The sequence below is a fragment of the Wasmannia auropunctata genome, unplaced genomic scaffold (assembly GCF_000956235.1).
Source record: "Wasmannia auropunctata unplaced genomic scaffold, wasmannia.A_1.0 LD336101.1, whole genome shotgun sequence".
In the NCBI taxonomy this organism is placed as follows: domain Eukaryota; kingdom Metazoa; phylum Arthropoda; class Insecta; order Hymenoptera; family Formicidae; genus Wasmannia; species Wasmannia auropunctata.
Genome location: NW_012026789.1, coordinates 3735718 through 3757510, shown reverse-complemented (window position 1 = coordinate 3757510; position 21793 = coordinate 3735718). Strand labels below are relative to the sequence as shown.

General features: G+C 36.6%; 1 long non-coding RNA gene across 1 annotated transcript in view; it reads left to right on the top strand.

The window, feature by feature from the left end:
• Positions 1-21793, top strand: part of LOC105459613 — a 46758-nt gene that overhangs the window by 13860 nt on the left and 11105 nt on the right. Inside the window, exon 2 of the long non-coding RNA XR_975704.1 lies at positions 15766-15821. This is a non-coding gene — a long non-coding RNA (uncharacterized LOC105459613). The remainder of the gene's footprint in view (positions 1-15765; positions 15822-21793) is intronic.

The window sequence follows — 21793 nt, the reverse complement described above, 5'->3', positions numbered from 1 at the left end:
TATATATATGTGCGTATATATTTGTATTAATTTTTGTGATATTTCAATAATTCATCATGATATTAAATATTAATTTTTCTAATTATATATTATTCACGAAATTGTTATCTAATACATACACGTTATATACAATATACAGTACACAGCCTCTATTTTTATTTTATAACGGAAATTATAGAATTGTTTTGCAATTTTCATTGCGAATACTTTGTATCTTTGCATTGTTGTTTGAGTATCGCTTACGAAAAGTGTCATTCGTGCAATGATTATGCCGTAAAGAGAACAAAAGAGGATGAAGTGTGCGTTGGAGCATCGGTGAAACCGATCGCAGGCAGACGAACGGGCGGAACATCATCCGATGTTCTAGCGAGCGCAGAATTTACCAGAGCAGAAGTAACGGCTGGCGTGGTTGTGACAGCAACCCTCTATCTCTTGGTTTAACCCCCTCACCGTCCCCCTTCTCTTCTTTCCCGAGTACCCCCTTTGCTTCGACCTAACGTTTTCACCGCAATTCACCCCCTCATTGCTGCTCAAACGTCTTAAGCGTTTCGCTGTACCTGACATTTGCAATCTTCTTGAACTCTCAGAAAATTATAATACGGAGAATCCTACTACACCGTAGATCACGATTAGACCAAGTCTTTTTCTTTCTCTTTTTGCATAACGAAATCTCAGCGGGATTAGATGGAACTCTTATTTTTATTATGAATGTATATTTAAATTATTTAAATTATGGTTTTCTGTTAAAAAAGAAAATATTATAAGTATCTATATTAATACTCAAATAAACAAATGAAAATTTCGGACTAACAATAAGCCTAAAATTAATCAAAAAATTCTAATCTAGGTTTTCTAGGTATATGTGTATTTTATATACATATAGTAATAGCGACATTGAGAATAAATAAGTATATCATAACTGTTAATATAAAATACTAGCTTATATCAAATGCAGTCTCGTAACATGTAAAAGAATTTATTTTGGTGGGCGGTACTTTATGATATCTGGTTATGAATGGGACAACCATGAAATGTTATTGGCCCGTTGAATCGAACCAATCCATAGCTTGGGGTTATCATATCTGTTGGATGATACGCCCTCGCTGTATGCTCCACCCCGGACAACAATAATTTAAGAGCACAGAGGGGTAGCCACCGCGCACTGTGCTTGGAAAAAAGAAGCGAAAAAATGAAGGCACGCGATTCGAATCGGGAAAGTGGTTAAACATACTTTGAAATATTATTTACATTTCTTATGATTTAATCACGATATTAAAATAATGGAATCATTTTGATAAAATTTAATTAAAATTAATAACGTTTTTACTTGTTCTTTTTTTAGAAGAAAAAGGTTATTTATATCACATAACTGTTCTTGTTAAATATTTTATTTCAAGAATTTACATTACATAATCTGCATTGTTTACGTAAAATATACGTAAGAGATAATTCGATCACTATAGAATACGATATTATTGGAAGATCTTTTTCAATCGTGTAATGTCACACAGCTTTCTTCGCAAATTATTATAAATTCGCCATGCTTGAGAAAAACTAAACTCAGAGTAAACATGTCGAGATTGAACGAAGACTCGGAAGATCAGAATCTTGACGTCACCAGAGAGAAATCTTTGGAAGTCTTGGAGGCCGCTAGGAATGCCAACCCTCCAGCCTCATTAACATCTTACGTTTCCATCACCCTCAACCTTGTCCTTCTAAGACCATCTTCATCGTTACAACCGGCTTTAATATTACTACATATTACATACATAGTTTTGTTTCTTCTTTGCGTTAGGAGATTCTCATAATATTATAAAATATTACTATTGAATATAATTCCATTGAGAATAATTAATTGTAATATATTTCCAAAAGGGAGTTGCATGTATTATATAAATAACAAGTTTATTTATGATTACTACAAGATACAAGATGAAAAATTCTTATTATGCCAGTTAAAGCAAGAGTGGCAACAGATGAACAGAACTAGAACTTCAATCAGAAGACTCGTTCTCAATATTCTGAAAAAGGACTTCAACATTTAAATTGACTAGAAGGGCAAAAGAGACATGAATTTAAATTAGAGAGTCTCGTGAACGAAATAATCGTAATTTATTACGGATTTTTACGAGATTATCAAATTTATTTATTCATGAAATTTGTTAAATTTGATTCTCCGATTAACATTAAGTCAAAACGTGTTTTATAAATGTAATAATTTCAATTTTATTTGAAAATTAAATATTTTATACACATCTGTAATATTGAAAAACTATTATTGATTTAAAAACGTTTCGTTTGAGCAAAAATTAAAATCTTAATTATTGATTATCGCTAACACAAATGCATTAAATGAAATTTTACGAGTACTCTTTGATGGACACGCAAAGCGAAACTCATTCCGTGGGATTGAAGGAGTGCGGATGGTAGGCCGAATCGAGTGGAATGGAGCGAAGTGAGTGGAGTGGTGTGCTGGAACCAGAGCCGGGATGTTTACGTTGGGGAAATCTTACTAAAGAATGGTGGTGCGGGGTGGAAAACAGCTGGGCAAGAAACCAGCTCGCATCTCATAACGAGGGACTTCTTCGCCTTCTTCTATTTTCCGGAGGCGTTATCGAGGAACACGGGGCGGGAGGGTGGCGGGAAGGTGGAAGAAGACGGTCGGGGAAGAAGGAGTTTGAGGGGTGGCGGTGGCCCGGCCACGGGTGGCAATTATGCTACCGCTGTCTCCGGATAATATAAAGTGTCCTCCCTCCGACCCATGCTGCCTTCTTTGTAATCTTGCATAATTTATTTCTCGCTATTGTTCCCGCCATCGAATTTTTGCTCCGCCTTGTCGAGGGGGAAGAGGGCAGCGTAACGCGGCGCAGCGGCGGCGACTCGCGGCCCGCGTGATTCTACTTCGTTGAAGAAAATTCCGACTGCGGAATTTTGTAGCCTCCTCTTGTTCTCTCGGCAATCCTCGAATTTATTGTGCGATGCTCCCCACAATTTCACTGCACGCTGCTTGTACTTCCTTCCAAAAGCGTACCTACGGCAGATTGTTTCCATGCATATATATTTATTTACAAGTCGCAAATGAAAAATATTGCCATCAATTTCAATTTTGTAAATTATTTTTTATTATGTGCATATAATAATATACGACTGTATAATAGTAAATTATACTTTATAATACTGCACATGCAAAATTTCTTTTAGAATCGTACTTTTCATATCTTCAATATCAAATAGTAATTTTCTAATTAAGAAAAAGAAAATATTATATTTATTATCCCATTACATTCGTATAAACTAATTAATTTTTTAATAATAATATCTTTGTGTGAAGACGTAAAGGTTGCAAGTATATCGAGATTGGCACGATCGGCGACGGTTAACCCGACTCGATCAGCCGGGCGAAAAATATCGAAAAGCGGTCGGTTTATACAGAGCAGTAGAGTAGACAATGCACACGAGGCGAGCGACCGGTCGCTATCCGCCTATTTGATGTTAGTACAACAGCGGCGCCGTGTTTGCGTTGAGGCCCATATTGATTGCCACCCCTGTCGCCACCCTCTCGGTGGTACAGCCACACCATATCGTGCGATACCACCCCCGGAGCGTACACCATAGGAGAGTACGTAGCGGCGGGCTGCATACTCCACACGTACGCTCCCAGACTGTGTCGGCGCAATGCAGTTTGGCCGGCAGGTATACCGGCAACTAGTTACTACTACGTCACCGGGCGATATTAACAGCGACAGCATCGTTGTCAGCCGCAGCGCCGCTAGCCGAGATTAACATAAAGCTAACGTTGGTCCCTGCCTCTTACACTGCGGCACGCTAAACCGATTCTCGTCAACGGTCCAATGACCGCTCGCTCTTATCATTCCTGTACACACGTTTATCTAACTAGCGTGACATAGACTCTCGCACTTTCTTCTTTCGGCACGATTCTTTAGTCGAATAATAGCAACGTGATCTGGTTAGGAGGCAACGAGGGGCAGTAATATATAAATTAATTAATACAGTTAATACGAAAGGGTTATTGGGAGATTAAAAATTCTCCTGTTTTTTTCTTTAAAATTCTTAAAAATGTATACCATATTAATATAACGTTGCTTTAGAAATGAATTACGTTTTCTTTCTATCATTCAGATATATAAACATAAAGAATTTTATTTTCTCGCTACGTTTTTAAATAAAACTATGTATTTTAAAAGTGAAACACACTGTAAGAGTTTTTTTCCCCGATATGAAGCGGAAACAATGATAACGATGTAATGAAGTATATAATATAGTTGACAGCTGAAGGGAATTGAGGCTCGGCGGGTAATGGTAGTAATGTTCACAGCGGCGGAGGTGAAACCCCCTTTTCTCTCGTATCTTTTAATTATTTAGCTAAGCGGGATACGAGTTACGTTAGTTATAAATGCGTTTTCCTCTGCATGCTCGGGCAAGGTTTATGACCCTAAACCAGCTAAGTTGGGAACACCAGCGTTCGTCGTATAAACTGTAAAGGGATTTAACTTTCCTTTCAGAGTGAGCCCCGTTACCGGACTGGCATTTTCCCTCTGCCTGCCTGCAAAATTCTAGACCCTCCTATCGCACTAATCCCTCCGTGTTAAATTACCTGTTATTTTCTCTATGCTAATATCGCATTAGTAATTTTGTTTTTCGTATTCTGAGCAGGCGGCTTTGTTGCCGATAAAAATGTAGCGATTAAAGACAAATCGAATCGTAAGGCAAGTTGACTTATTCTCGCTGAAAAACGTTTTAACAAACAAAAAGTTTCGACACATTTTAAATTATCCACATGATAAATCCACTATATAATGTGTTCTACTTTCTTCCTTTTAAATATTGTAAATATTGTAGTGGATTCACTACTCGTATCGCTATTCGCATTATTGAGCTGGATGCGAGCTAGCTTTCATTAAAATTCATCAGATGTATAACATTTACGAACCTAAAATGGATTTCGTTGATTTGTTTGAGTATTACGAATGAAATAATATATAAATTGCAATTATTACATTCGATTGTGCGATTGTACATACATACCAATGATAAATCGTGCTGCAAATTCATGCTGGAGTAAAATTAAACGTTTTACCACTAATGAAAATGCCGCGAGGCTCGAACGTTCTCTACAGCAAGCTTCGAGAAATCCACCCTCCTTCGAAGAAAATGATGCGTGGGTGACAAATCAGTCGATTGAGCCGCGATACCCTTAGCCGGACCGGGCAGCGGCGGTTGTAGCGTTGTCGAGCTGGCGTATGGTGGAGAGGAACCAAGGGGACAAAGAGGGAAGGGGGCAGGGGGAGGCGGAATGGCTGGATGGGTAGCATCGGATTCTATCTTCACGTATTGATCAACGCCTCGCCACCCTCCTACGGCCGAGGGGGGAAAGCCCCGATCGCCACCCCCGCAGCTGCCGGCCGCAGCTACGGCCACTGGACCGACTACCGGACTTGCTTGCGCGTGTGCGTGCCTATATAAATGTGCCTCATCTCCAACGTTTCGGACTATAACCGTCAGCGCACACGATGTTCATCCATTCGTCTGAATGCAGGATAAACGCTGTACAGCATTCAGGCACCTGTTATTTCGAGGCGTACATTGTGAAGGATTGATTGTTCCTGACGTATTATTGTTTACAATGATGATGAGTTTTGCCTAATAATAGCGGCTTGACTCTTAAAAGCTGTAGGCAAATTGATCTTGACAATCAATGTATTTTCAAACATCGAAGAGATATATTAATCTTGTGCAACATCTATATCTGATGCTATCTATATTACTATTTAAAAACTTTGTTCTGTCTTTTAGATAAAAAATTAAAAATATTTTTTAAATTTTGTTGAAATATATAAAATTGCATGTATGTATTTAAGAGACTCATTTATATATTTTGTGGACAGATTGTTAGCAAAAAAGAGATCGACAGAACTAATTATTTTCATGACATGATTTCTTTTTTATTTCAATTAATTATTACTTCTCTGATGCTATAGATTATTCTATGTTAATTTGATTAATTATTGAAGAATAATCTCACGTTTTTCGTTTAACATTGTGTTATATATTGATTAGATTTAGTTTTAAAATAATTTTGTTAGAGACTTAATGAATTATTTAATCTCATGATTATTATTAAAAAGCAAATATGTAATAAATACTAATATATAACGACAAATTTTTTTAACAAATAACATAGATATTAGTATTAAATTACATCTCTAATATTACTAAATGTTATTAAATGTTTATTTTTCGTATTTCTTCTTTGAGAGATTAAACATGTCATGATTATAAAATTTATAACAAGATCACTCTCCAGAAAAACAAAAAAAAGAAAGTTATATCGAATGCTGGTATTTTTACGTATCATCTGCCGAAAGATTGTAAAAGAGAATAGGGACGCGCGAGGAACAGACAGACGGATGCATCCCCTTCCGTTTCTTAATTCTTCCGTGTCCTCAATAACTTGGCTGGTTATGGCGGCGTCGAAGGTGGGAGTCCGAGGAGGCCAGTGGCCGGTGCGGGTTATTGGATGGCCGCCTCGCACTTGTCACGAGCGTGTGGCCGTCAGAGGAGATGGGGTCGGGTCCAGAGAGAAACAGAGATAGGGAGGGTGACTCGAGGAATCGGGGTGCTGGAGAGTGCTTGGAAGTTGAGGATGCACGGGCGTGCGGCGGGACGCGGGAGGGGTGTCGGAGGAGGATTTGGAGGGGCTGCGAGAAAGCATCATAGGCATTCCGTAAGACATACAGCCTTCTCCATGGACGCCCGAACGGAATAGAGGGGTGCTGGTCAGTGAGGGTTCTCTAGTTCTGCTAGTGACCACCGCGTCAATACATGGGGTCGCCGGAAAAAGGGGTTGCGCTTGCGCGAAGCCATATACATTCTGGCATACTTGCTGACCGGACAGTTTCACAAATCATCGGCGTGTTACTGACTGTATCTCTTTGTCAGGCTGACCATAGGAGGAGAAACGCCGATCGATCTAACGGATGAAAACGCGACAGATGTCAGGAAGGTTTTAATGAATGCGAGAGAGAAGGATGGACCGCTGACCGTCGCAATATCATACCATAGTATCACGGCACGATATTATGCGGAATATTTCAGATTTCTCGATTTCGGAGTTTTTGATTGACAATTGAATTACGAATAGACAGTTGATAAAGAGGCAGTTACAAATAAAAAGACGTAAAGTGTTTATGATGTTCTCTCGTAGAGTTTCATCAAATATTACTTGTAATATAGATATGACTGTACTACTCTTATCAAGCTTTATTAATATCGTGGAATATATAATATGGTATAATACAATATATTATATATACACATACAATACATATACATATATATATATATATATATAATATACATATATGTTGTAATATATATTTAATAAAATCGAATTTATAAGCAATATCATTCTTACTTACGTAATATAATAAATTCTTACTTACGTAATATAATAAATAATACTTACGTAATATAATAAATCATTCTTACTTACGTAATATAATAAATATTCTATAAAGTTTTTAATATGTTAATGTTAAAGTCAGTACGCGTTAACCCATTTGTTCGGATCGATCGATCCTTTTTATCTCCTCATCCATAAATGCAAGACAGTGTAGTGAATAAGGACGCAATATTGCCGAGGTAATGTTTCTTCATTAGCGCCAAGCAATTTTCTTTATGGCAACAAATCTTGCGCCTTCAGCGACGTTGTCTTTTTTTTATATCTTGTCCACGATAGCCATCTTGTCCTTGGAATGAATGATTCGTCTATTGCTTACGTTCCTTCAGTCTTTTTCTCCCGTGTTTGAGATGGTATATGTTGCAAACGAACCAGTGTTTCCCTTCGTGCAAACATCGCCATTTTTCATCAAAACCCTCTTCATTTCTTACGGACTGCTTTGGATCATTATCGTCCATGAAATTCTGTTGTCGTTAACGAAAGCATTGTATTATTTGCTAATGATTTTGTTCATTTCGTTGCCTTTTCTAAGCAAACAATATTAATGTCAGAAATATTTATTTGATCAAAAAATATTATTTTAATAATTGTTAAATGTTATAATCAATGTAACTATTAGCTTGAAAATATAGATATTATTATAAAATATATAGATATTACTATAAAATATCGAAACCCATTTTTTAAATATATTATTTTAATTTTTTTATAATTTTTTTTAAATTTTATCTACATTAATATTATTTTTACTTTTCCATTTTTATATCTATACTTTCGTCAAGTCATTATCATACAAATTCAATCTAACACACATTGCTGCAATATAAATTTTACTTGTATAATGTAACTAAATTAAACCACATTATATTACATAAAAAATGTATTTATAATCCGTCTTTCAATTAGGACGAAATTATCAATGAAATGAAGCATAAAAATTGGAATTTATAACATCATTGTATTTGATTTTCTTCTAGTCATCTTTTGTCATCCTTTTGTTTCGTTTTCTTAATTTGGCAGAAAAAATCGTTACGCTCAATATTAATGCGGGGCAACCAAGTGAGCAAGATAATGAACATAATGAGTAACATAATGAAGGTTCATGGAGCTTCTTTCTGCACCCTCCGCGCTTCCGCCACCTTTTCTTGCTCGAACCTTTACCTAAGGTTAAGGTCTAATCGAATTATAGGTAGCAGCACACCTAATCTTGCTCGAGTCACCATTAACTATTGAGTTGCGCCGTTTCGATACGAATGCTTGTATCAACAATATAACGATAATTGCCATTAATTTTCAATTTATATTGATTACAATTTTCCAATTTTTTTTTTCATATAAGGATAATTAACCAGAGAGATTATATCCGAAGAAATCGAGCCAGATGTCAATATGAGCTGCGACAGTGTTCATTTTCGGGGTGTGGCTGGTGCACATAATTTGAGAGAGGGTAGCACCCTGACTAATATGATATCCCCTTCTAGCCCAACTACATTTATACGCGTTGTCTCAGATTAATTCAGTACTCTTTCTTTCATTCATTTTGGTCGTATCTCTACTTCCGTTATTAACAAAGATTGCTACTTCATGTCCACTACATCTACTACTGTAATAAGATATTTTAAATAAATACGAAAGTTACATAAAAAATGTATATAAAAAAAAAACAGACCGAGGAGACTAAAAATTATTACAATATAAGATTTCATTATTTGTAATTAAACTCTAAATTTAAAAACATAACATTCGTGAAAACCATAAAAATACAATATTTAAGAAATTATGTATTTCTCGATGGGTATCGTGACAAAGTTTAGAGTATATAAATTATTATTAATTGACTTGAAAGTAATCCCCCGAGTTTCAAATAAACACCGTTTATTTCCGAAAAAAATCGCAGGTCGTAACTTGGCGAACTTCTTTACGTGACGTGGCTTCGCATTCTGCTGTCCTGACGTATATCGACCATGGTATTCGTGCCGAGGAGACAGAAGCGAGAAGCGCCTTCCTGTCGAGCTAATGTATTCAAATCGTATGCCTCCAGCCACTGCGCACCGTCGATATATTAAATGGAAAGATTGCAAATTTCCCGACATAAAGTGCCCGGCGTAAGACTAATGGTGCGGAGGGCCTAGGGTGCCGCGGAAGGGAGAGGGCAAGGGTGCCGGCGTCGCCGGCGCTATCCGCGCTGCTGCGCGCGGCGGGTGTCGGTTGCGCAGCATAAAGGAGCGTGCGGGGAAGGAGGGGGTGGGATGGACCGAGTAAAAAGGATCGTCTCGTGAGTGATTAGAGCCCCCGCATGGCGCGCATGGAAAGCGAGAGTGTTCGTGGGGATGGCTCGTGGGGTCAATCTGAGGCTAATCAAATCATGCAGGTTCCGACCGAGTCCGTAGTAGTCGGTAGTCGTTGTCGCCACGGGGGATTCTCCACCACGTTGATTCCGGGGTCTCCCCGGCGCTCCCCCACTTTTCTATATTGCCGCCGCGCCGCCAACGTGCCGCTGGTATCCCCGCGTCGTCGTCCGGTCTGGTGGTGTACGAGCAGATTGCCCGGCCGCGCTTTATTAATTCCATCGACGGTGGGGCGTCAAATTGTGCCCGATCGCCGGCCAAGTGACTAATAGGACGCGCCTGCCGTCTGGCGACTAAGCGAGCGCGCGCCAGCAATCACGGCTACTGATACGAGTCGCCGCTAATCGCAACTTTAACTCCTTTAAGCTCGTTTCGCGCGTTTCTATAATTCGCGATAGACTTGTATTATTTAAAGAGCTTTTATTAAGCTTTTAGTAGCTTTTTAACACATAATTTCGATGCGAGTGCCTGTACAAAGTTATGTCAGACCGATGTTGTATTTGTTTCACGAGTTAAACTCTGTTTTTTCATCGATTTTACTTTTTACATGAGCAGATAATGTTTATTTTTGACATAACACATTTAGAGGGTAATAAAAAAATCATTCGTTGAATCGCGAAATATGAATAGTTTAGTATACTTCTATTAGCGATGCATGTCAAATACTAGTTACTTAACACTACTTAACACTAGTTACTAATTTGGTGGATCTTATTTATTATATGTAATAGTATTACGAATATTCAAATTACTTAATCGATAGATCAAATAATTAATGATATTTAATCATCCAATTGTCATTGAATCATGTATTTGCAATAACTATTTCGACATTTTATTTAAAGCACTTGATGTCACAAGCGTTTTATTATTGAAAATCAATGTTGAATCTAGTATAAATCGTCATGTCTCGCGTATTCTCTCATCCTTTTTAATTGCGTTAAAAATTTCCATTTTAAGCTAACGTATTAAAATTTAAAAAAAAATTTAGCTATTAAACACGCTGTTCTTGATCGATTCCATTAAACTTTTACAAAATTAGTGGATCTCAGAGTTGCATATTTCAGAGATGCGCTTGTCTGTCGTGCATCGGATTTACTCCATCACCGTCCACGCTAATGGACTTGTCACCGTATTTAACCAACCAGTCGATCTCGCTTATCAGTGCGCAGCGCTAATATCGAGACTGAAAGAGACAGTTCTAATCAGTTCTGATCGGTCTCATCGTTGATATCGATCCGTCCGCGAATCGTCGTCGCGCGAGACGCGGCATGAATCGGAAAAGATATTCGCGCGGATCGGCCGGCGAATATATTCGCGCGGGTTAGGGAACTGCGGAAGATAAGCAAAGCGCGGTGTGGTGTTGCATATTGATTGACGCGCCTGCTACCGGATCAGGAGGCGAGGGCGGAGAAGAAGAAGAGGACGAGACGGAGAACCGAGGCGGATACTGAGCAGGCGACAGGGGCGCGGAGGGAAGGTGTAATGAAGCACCGCGCAGACACACCGCCATGAATATTCATAATCTAATACCTGAACTGAACTGAACTGAGGCGGGACGAAGTCTCATCATCTAGGCCTTCTGCTATATTAGACATTATTGGCGAGGCGACTGCCAGAGGGAATGAGAGAGGGAGATAGATAGATAGATAGATAGATAGATAGAGATAGAGAGAGAGAGAGAGAGAGAGAGAGAGAGAAGAAGAAGACGAAGAAGAAGAAGAGAGAAAGGATGCGCATCTCTGAATATTCTTATACCGACTTCGACTGCATTCACCCTTTTATCAAACTGCACTTTGTGATATCTTAATATTAGGTAGTAGGATTTTTTAATTAAGGCCTAAAAGGATTTGGCAAGATATTCTGATATCTAATTTATATACAGACATTTTTAAATTCCCCAATTTTAATATTAAACAGGACTTTTGATTTTTTTATTTGATGTGTGTGTGTGTGTGTGTGTGTATGATTGTAGAATACTAAAAATCACAACAAGTAATAGTCATACTTGAAATTTAAACCTAGACAGTTTAAACCTAGACAGTTTTTTGAGGCTCGTATTCAAATAAAGTTTCATACTTGAAACTTTTCCAATGGAAAAAAATTAATTTTCTATTCTAAAAATATACATTATACATGCAACATACGAGTATGTATATTATCTACATACTTCTAGGCTTCATTCCAAAACATTGATTTCGAAAAAAATTTTATTGAAATTTATATAGTAACGTAAACTTAGCTTTTAGTAAAATTTTCCTCGAAAGCAACGTTTTGAAATGTAGCTCTAAATTTCACACAGATAAAATATTATGCACTTATTATTGACAATAATTTATCATAATTACAATTACGTAATTGTAATTGTAAACGCTTTATAACAGAAGATTTTGTTTTGCAGTAATAAACATGCATAACTGCATAATCTCGAGATTTCAATCCGTTTTGTTCGATTATTTGCATATGAAAAAGTTGTAAGCCGATGGAGCCACGTTTTAGATTACTTCTTAAGCTCGGTTCGACAGTAAGCAGCTGACAGCGTAGCGGCGCGCGCTTCTCTGTTGAGTCAATATCCGCGCGATATTGCCGTTTTATGATAATGTTATCAGCGCCCGGCTCCCGATGAGCTAGCGCGATACCAACACCAACTTACGCGCGTGCGTGTACACGTAACCGTCGCACGGTGACATACGTGTATGTACGCTTCCATCCCAGAGTTTCATCAAACCCGGGATTTAGTAATCTATCGAGATTTATGAACGACGGTTCATCCCTCTCCCGCTCAGCCCGCCACCCGCCGCCCCCTCGTCGTTCCTACTGATTGTACCCATTTCCCCTTTCCACGCCCCGCGCGTCTCCTGCTCTTCCCTATGAAATGAACCTGCAGCTTTCTATCCTTTTGGATTTTTATCGTCCGCACACAGGGATTGAACCGCATCTCACCGAAGAAGTCGATTGAGCTGGCTCTAAGTCGATCTGATTAGAATCTTTCGCTGATCGACACGTGTTTTCCATTAGTCGAAGAATAGAATTTTTACCGTTTTGCACAAATTTTAACATTGGCTTTTATCGAATATTATTACATATATTGAATACATAAAGAGCTCGAAGATCGCTGGGTATTTTTCCGAAGACAGACATGACGGTGTATACTAAAAGATAGCAATTATTTTAGTCAAAGCATCTTTTTATAGTAATGAATATTGCATTAAAGATTACAAAATTTTCTAATAAATATATTTAGAGGGGATAATAAATAATAAAATTATTTTATTTAATTTGTTTTACAAAAAAATGATCAAACATTAAATCTGAGATTCATAATCTCAGATTTATCAGTACAATTAATGTTGAAAACAATGCAACACTTATTAAATTTGCTAAAAATTGATTCCAAGTTTTTCACAAAATTAATAATTAAAATTATTTTTGCAAGGTTATATTTATAAGATACGATCTGTGTATAACTGTATGCAACGCAACGCTGTGCAAAATCGCAGCATTCCATATCTTTTATTTCAGAGCCATAATCCGTTTAGTAGGAGACTGATTTAAAAGGCAAGAAACTTTTGCAGAGAGAAGGCCGCGTTTTTTCTGTCGCAACTAAATATAAATAGAGAATAAAGTTTGAGCGGCACCGGGCCGCGTCTTCTGGTTTATAAAGTATTCGTAAAGGAGTGAATCGGGCGAATCGCGGAACGATGGGGTTGAGCGGGACCGATCGGGGAGAAGGGGGGGGCGGTTTTCGTAGGTCGGAGCACGGGGAACGTCGAGGGTTACTGAGGCGACGAGACGCGACAGATCCTCGAAAAGGATGCCGAGCTACGGTAGCAGAAGGCGCGACGAAGTGGCGCGCTCTCGATGGGGATTTTAGTTTGTTCAAGTAAATTATATTCAGGATGGTAGACGTATATACATCCGTCTGCGTCCCACGCGCCCGCAACTTTCCTCACTGTCTCGCTTTTGCGCATTACCCGTGACGCAAATTACAAGCTTCCGCGCGACGACCGCCTCGCTGCACCCCCTCCCGACCAGGCACCCCTTTCCGTCCCGATCCGCTCGCTCGCTCACTATCCGCCTGGCAAATTCTCCTTGCCTATCATGAATTATTAATTAATTGTTTCAATTAACGGCGCAATTTATTATTCAACTCGCGACGACATCCGCATCGCGGTCGGCGCGTTGATTCCGAGTACGCGCCATCGTGGACGAACAATCGCGCGCGCGGCTCGAGTGCAAATGCAAATTGGAAATACGTTTATTTGTTTGTCGGAATATAACGTATCGCTGTAGCGACAGTTTAATATATTACGCGCGGAACAATTTTGTATTTCGTAAATCACATATCTGTTTTTATTAGGAAATCGATCTTTTGAAAATAGAAAATAGATAATTCTTCCTTCAAATAAAACTTTTTTTAAATGCATTCTCCTCACACACACAAATGTATTTCAAATAAATTTGTAACATAAATTCTTTATAATAAAAATTGTATACTAATATTAGTGTGTAAATAGAAATTTACACATTAAAATAGTTTTGGCATGCGATACTTATTTACGCGTACAATATTTATTTATTTTTTTATAATGTAAATGGAGGGAAGATTATATTTATATTCTAATAATAAATGCATTTTATAATAACATAGATACGAAGAATGCTTATTTTTACCAGAAAAAAGATACGTTACCTGCTTGCTGGCGTCAGTTCAATCGTGAAATGAATATTTACCTTCAGCACCCTAATTCAACGAGTCAGCTATCTCTTGCTCGCTTATTAATGGGGATATCCCACCCCATCCGCCCATACCTTCCTCCCTTTTCGCCTATTTACCGCTCAGCTCGGCAGACACGCAAACCGCAAACTTTGATAACCAAGCGGCCAATTTCCGGTTGCGGTTCGGCGATCGGTGGAGTACTCGACTCAACGGCGTGTTAAGTCTGATCCAGATTGACGTACGCTAATTCGCATGGCGGAAGACGTGTTCCTCGTCATCGTGAATGCTGATTGATTGAATACGTACATACATTGACTGCGACTTCAGAGAATTGTTGCTGTTTTATTTATATTTGCGTTATATACATCTCTCATACATTTTACTTTTATGCAAACAAATATTAAAATTTGTGCAGAACGTATGAAAGAATTACACATTTAATCTGATTAATTATGCTCTTAAAGATTGTTAAATAATAATTATTCAATTATTTCAATAATTTACATCTAATTTTGCAGATCAAATAAAATAAGAAAAATAAAAATTATTCAGTTATTTCAATAACTTATATACAACTTATATATAATTCCACAGTTTAACAAATAAGATATTTTTTATATGCACAAGTGATATCTTATATATTTTAAAAATTTATAAATTTATTTCGCATTTCTTGGCAAATTTAAAATACGGATATTTATTCTCGCATTCGTATCTACAGCTTTAATATAAGACTTCTCGAATATTAGGACGCCAGAGTTGAGGCAAAAGATGGGTTCGCGTGACGGCCACCATCGGGTCGCTGATTGTTTGAACTAAGCAGTATGATGAGCGCCAACCTCGGTGTTACTGCTTGACGTGACGCCAACCATTACGTTGGGAACCACTTAATTATAATATCGCTCAGAATTAAACTCTATCCGGTGCGAGCACGTACTTGTACCGCAATTATTGCCCACCTCTTATTATTACACGCAAAAGCGAGCGGTATTAGCTTCACTAATCGTTACTTTCTTAATCATTTCTGCAAGTAGCATTAATTTCTATAAGTACATAATTTTATTTGGGATGATATTATTTTCAATCGAGATTAAAGATATAAAGCATGTCTTATAGATTGAGTTTATTTTATGTTTTATAAAATCTTTTAGCTCAATACATATCATGTACGAACGCAAATATAATACAAATTTTAATTAAATAATTTTTTTTTACAGTGTGTACGGTTTTTATTGGTGGCGCAATCGGGAAAACAATGGATCTACATCGAAAGGTAAGTCGCAAAAATAAAAGTAAAATTTTTAGAATATACTCGAATAGAATAAAACGTTTCTTATATGAGAGATTGCGTTTTTAAGAAAATTTATTCTGAAAATTGGATAAGTAATATATCTTTCACCATCCATAAACTTAAATAGCTTTTAACTGCATTGTGATATAATTCGTTGGACACGTCACGACAGTGGGTTTTAACTGATGATTTTAAGATTGCGTCATCGCTTATCTATCCGCCTCATATTTATTTCGGTGGGAATCCCACATTTTTTATGGGATACCGGCTGCATGTTGCGGCTCAGATAGAAGCCGGATCATCCACAGATAACAGGGTGACAGTGAGCATGAGAAAAATTAGCGATGTATGTGCACGCTTGTAATCCCATTGAATGGCAGTAGGACGCATCAAATGGCCGATCCACGTGACAGGAAACGTGTCGAGAATTATAGCACATCCCCGCTGCATTTCAACAATAGATCATTAAGTTGTATTAAGGATATATTATGACAAGACGGCCGTTACAAAGGATAAACGGATATCTCTCGCGTTTGCGTCGCGGACTGCTCGTTTTTCCGCACCGTTACACCATTGGAGACATTTAGTTGTGAATAACGATTGTGAAGTGTAATCAACTCTCTCATGTTCACCGTGTTTTATATTCTAGATACGCATATCGTTCAACTACAAATTTCCGTGTAAAAACTGAGCCAAAATTTTCGGTCTTCTCGGGAAGATCTGATGAACAGTTTGCGCGAAATAAATTTCTTATACTCTTTGCGACAAAAATTCCCCCTCCGCGGGAGAAATATAAGTAATTTTTTAAATCTTTTTGCGATGAATCGTCATGTTCGATTGACCATTTGAGCGCTCTAGGGGTGCATAGTCACCGGGGGATAACCGGCCACGCGTAAGGAAAAGGCGTATTATGTATATTAGGGGTGTCGAGGATCAGATAGCCAGGGCATTTAATAATGCTGTTCCTGTCAAAACATACAGTGAAACCAACTGAGGGTATAATGTAGATAAATTGCTCCATAGAGAGCGAATGAGGGAGAGAAAGAGAGAGACAAAGGGTGAAAAAGAGCGCGAATGGAACAGAGAGAGGACGTCGGGTGTGAGCATAACCCCTCCCTTTGACTCTCGTCTCGGCTATTACTTGTTACCATCCCGATTGCATAGGGGTTGTAATATGAAATCAACGCCTAGTACAAAGTTTTAACTGTGACTGTGTAACTGTATAAACAGTTTTATAATCCGTCCTGATTATAAAATTGCTAGATATGTTTTGCGGGTTATAAAAATCTCGGAATAATATTGTGAATTGACTTTTAACGAATTTTTAATATCTAATACTACAATTATATTGTAATATTTATACTTGGTTATAATTTCAAATTTAAATATTTTTTACAAATCTATTTGTATACACTATGTTTAAAAAATTCTTCTAACTATTCTAACAAAATTATTAAAAAAAATTTTTTTACTTGGCAATTAACAGTACAGTTAAATATTTCATGACTTGGTGGTATTAGCTGATCTTAGTATTTGATTTTTCGGTGTATAGCGTGGTGTGTTTAGATCGCGTTATCATTTGCGCAACGAGACTCGAGCCGGCAGATAGTGGCGTGAACCGCTTTTGTGTGTCGCTGCATTACCCATCAAGACGCAATCGCGTCAAGTACTAGAATCTCCGAACTTGATTATTTCCTACGAACCTATCAGCATCCGCGATTAATTAACTTCCACGATAATGACTACAATTGTTATAATCTTATTAACTATTAATAAAAAACGAATATTTTGCTGTTACAATTTTTTTTTACATGGGAATCAAAACCAAAAAAATCCAAAATATAAATTGTAATTTTATTGCAATAATTATACGCGCGTAGATCATTTCTATATAATAATGCTTAGATTTGAATGGATCTTACATCACCTCTTAAAATTTTTGCTGATTTAAAAGTAATTTACTTATCGTTCTCATTGTCAGATTGTTATATTAATTTGTAAAATTCGCGGATCCCATACAAATTTGAATTTTTTTTTGCATTCTTTCATCATGCAATGCGTGTTGCATGCAATTGAGAGTGTCGTGCAAAATGACATACGGTTATCTTATTCTGATGATTAGTACGCGTTATAATTAACCGTCATATAATTAACCGTGTTGTCGTGAGTATTGTGTTGTGAGCGCAACGAACAAATCTGAGAGAAGCGGCAGGAGGGAGGAGGCTTGGGAGGCATTGGGAAACGGCGGAGCAACTATAGGATGAGTAAATACATCTCGCAGAGATGTATCTCTCTTACCTTATAATAAATGGGTTAGAATAAATTAGTATAAATATTTAACCTTGAAATTGGCATCAATTATAATCATTAATCAATCGAACATTTTATATACAACGTGTCACTCAAGTAAGATTTTCAGAAAACGCAATAGACTCACAAGGATATAAATAATTTCATTTATTTATTGTATCCTTATGATGTTTATATATTTTTTTTTTATCACATATTGTTACGTAAATAGATTATAATAAACTCAATTTTTAAGATAATTGTTTAGATAATTAGTAAAAATCAAGAAAAAAGGGACAAGAGTAAAATTGAAATTAGAGGGAATGGAGATCAAGAATAAAATTATAATAATTAGAATACTGTTATTTCATAAATTAAAATTTCATAAAATAAAATTTTTATTAAAATCCCTGTATATTTACGAATTAACTTATGAATTAACAATTTTTAATCTCTTGCATGTATACGTTGCTTCTTTTGGCTGAACAGAGCACTTCCGCACCTCGAATCGGAGCAAACTATTTTTTTTACTGTCAGGAATCTCAGAGATTGGTCCCGTACTTATACTTTTTAGCACAAAACTGAAAGGACGAATGGCAATTTTTATTTACACTAGACAACCAATTTGCATATTGGAAAAAAGACAACAGTACTTCGAGACATGCGAATATCGAATCACTAATTAATTGTTAATTAAATTTATTCTTATATCAATCGATTTATATTTTAATTTTTGTTCTATCTATCTTTATTAATAATTTGGCTATTTTTTTATCGCTTAAAACAAAAACAATAAACATAATAACTGTTTCATTGTGTATGTACTATTGCGAAATTATTCCACAATAGTTGTCTAGTACTTTAATGTAATTTCATGAGAATAATCGTTTTATTTCTTATAATTAATTCAATATACTCTTGATGTCTAATTGATATCTAATATAAATATAACTGTTGATCCGTTTGTATTTTAGAAAGATATAAAATTTTATTCTGAATATATTTTGTCTAATTAATTAAATATAATTTATTTTAATAATTTTTAAACGAGATTTATATAAATATGAGTTTAAATAACTTCGAACGCTTTTAATCAATCGATTGAATGACTGTCGGCAATTATCAAACGTTCAGAAAATTTGGAACTTGTTTGAATCTGACTATACGAAATTGTTATCTGCTCTATTACCAGTTTACGATATACGATAGAACAAAAAAAGAGTTAGTAAAATTCACTGTGCCGTTATTGTCGCATGGCAATTCAATTCTTTCCAAGTTTTTCGAAATAGCAGCGAAACATTGTATCGATTCGAGCTAGTGTGGCGTGACGTTAGTTTTGACCAAATATTTGTCGATGGAAATGGAACCAGAGCTCGTATAGTCGGCGCTATTGATTGATTTTTTATTTTGTGCTAAAATCTAATCGCTCGATGTTCTTTTTCAAAATTTGTATTCTTTTTTAGTCTCTTCTTTTGTAACATGAGTAGACAATATACGTTGGCTAAAGCACAACTCACTGTCAGCAGAGTTGTATTTTGGGATTGATTTATTTATTTATTTATGAATAATTCTTATGTTTTTTTCTACAGAGAGATTTATTTTACATAAAATCTATTTTAAAAAGTCGTTTTGTTTTTATCTTTTAGACATGTTTTTTTATTTAGTAAAATACAAATTAGACTAAAGAGTTTATCAGTGGTATTTAGTTGTTTATGGAAATCTTATCAGTATTTGATTTGCTTTATAACAATTTTTTAAAAACATTAATATCTATTTAATATATATATACATATATATATATATATATATATATATATATATATATATACACACATATATATGTATATATACATACATATATGCAAATATAAATTATATTAGATATATAATCTAATGTAACAAAATTATTTAAGACATTTGTCTTCTCGATTTTTTGTCCTATTTTTTTAAATAATTAAATCCTATAAAATTTAAAGAAAAATTTTGCCAAGCCTTGTGTGTTGTTATTAAAAAAATCAAACAAAAATTTATAAAGAATAATATATATATGTATAAAATATGTTTTATATAAAAGATTTTAAGAATATTTTTGTAAGGGTGAGAAATGTAAGAATTATTTGTGCCAACTCTTGAGAGATGTAAGGAATTCTGAAGCTTTATACGTTTCGCAACTCTGTAAGTCCGGGGTAGCCGAGCCGAATGTGTAATCAGGTCGCACGGCGTTAGTACAACTAATTAGTCGGGTACAATGCTCGGATAATATTATATTACTGCGGAGTGGCGAAGAATGGATGTAGCTACTGCGCTCGGTTGAAGGCCGAACCGGGTCTCGCCGGCGTTGGATGAGCAGAATTGAGCTACTAAGTTATTCACGTCGCACTCCAGTCATGCTCGACGCGCCCGACCAGACGGTTTCGCGAGAAAGCTTGCGCTATGGTTAACGCCAGATTGGCGGATAAGAGCGAATTGTCGAGTCGTTAAAGCTAGTTTTCTCGCGAAAACACATTCTTCGTTTCTTCGCTTTTAACCGCGATTACGTGTCGCTTCGTTAAACCTATTCCTGCTCTATGCATTTCTTCTTGACCTTGAATTTATTTTTGTATTGGTGATCATTCTGATTTTTATACGTTTAATATGTATCTATTTATAATAGGTTCCATTTGATATTACATATTATTGCAATATTTGATTTTTTAAAATTACTTTGATTGTTTTGGAAAAATGATATATGTATGTATTCACACACACACATACACACAATCACATACATATAATAGTAATTTTAAAAAGTAAAAAAACAGAAGTATTTCATCTTTACATTGATATCATTATTGAGAAACTTATATCTGTTGATATTTTTTCGGGTTTATCCATATATCGTTCGCGCGTCGGATCGAACGTATTTCTCCGTCTTTTCCAATTTCGTTCTTAGAAATGGAGTTTCGATGGAGTTGATGAGGTTTCCTCTAGAAAATACACACTCGACGTGGGTACGCCGGATGGCGGGGTTGCCAGGGGGTAGGGGAGGACCGGTCTCAAAGTTTCTTTTTTTTTCTTCGCGGGGGAATGTATCTCGGGGGCAAGAGTGGTACGAGTCAAGGGGTTTGGTCAGCAGCAGAGATGGACCACGCGATTCTATTGGTCAGATGTGATGCGCATGAGCCGTGGGGGGTGAATGAGAAACGACGGCAACCTGCAATATAACCTGAAGAAAGACTCGATCGGAGTCAGGTCACGTAATGTTCCTCCACCTCTTCGGGCTCTACTTTATAACTTCTATTAATCCTTTCGCATCGGGGCTTAGGTTGTCCTAATGAAAAATCCCTTTCTCACGACTAAATACGGCTATTGTTTCGTCTTTTTATATGTACGCGAGAAGATGAAAGTCCCAGTAGTTGTTTTGCAAAGATTTATATCTAATAAATCGCGATGACGATTTTTTTTTGCTCCGAGTTGCCGCGGATATGCCGAACTGAAATTAGCTATCGACTGCTCGAACCATGATGAAGGGCTAATTAGTTTCGCTGATTAACAGCAATAATACCGCGGGATTACGTTTCTTCAAAGAGTTATCTTGTAGGATATCGCGGAGGTGGGTGGATTAATTGGGTCAACGATTGCTTAATGCTAGGAACTGAAAATCCGGGACGGGTGGTAGAAGGTAG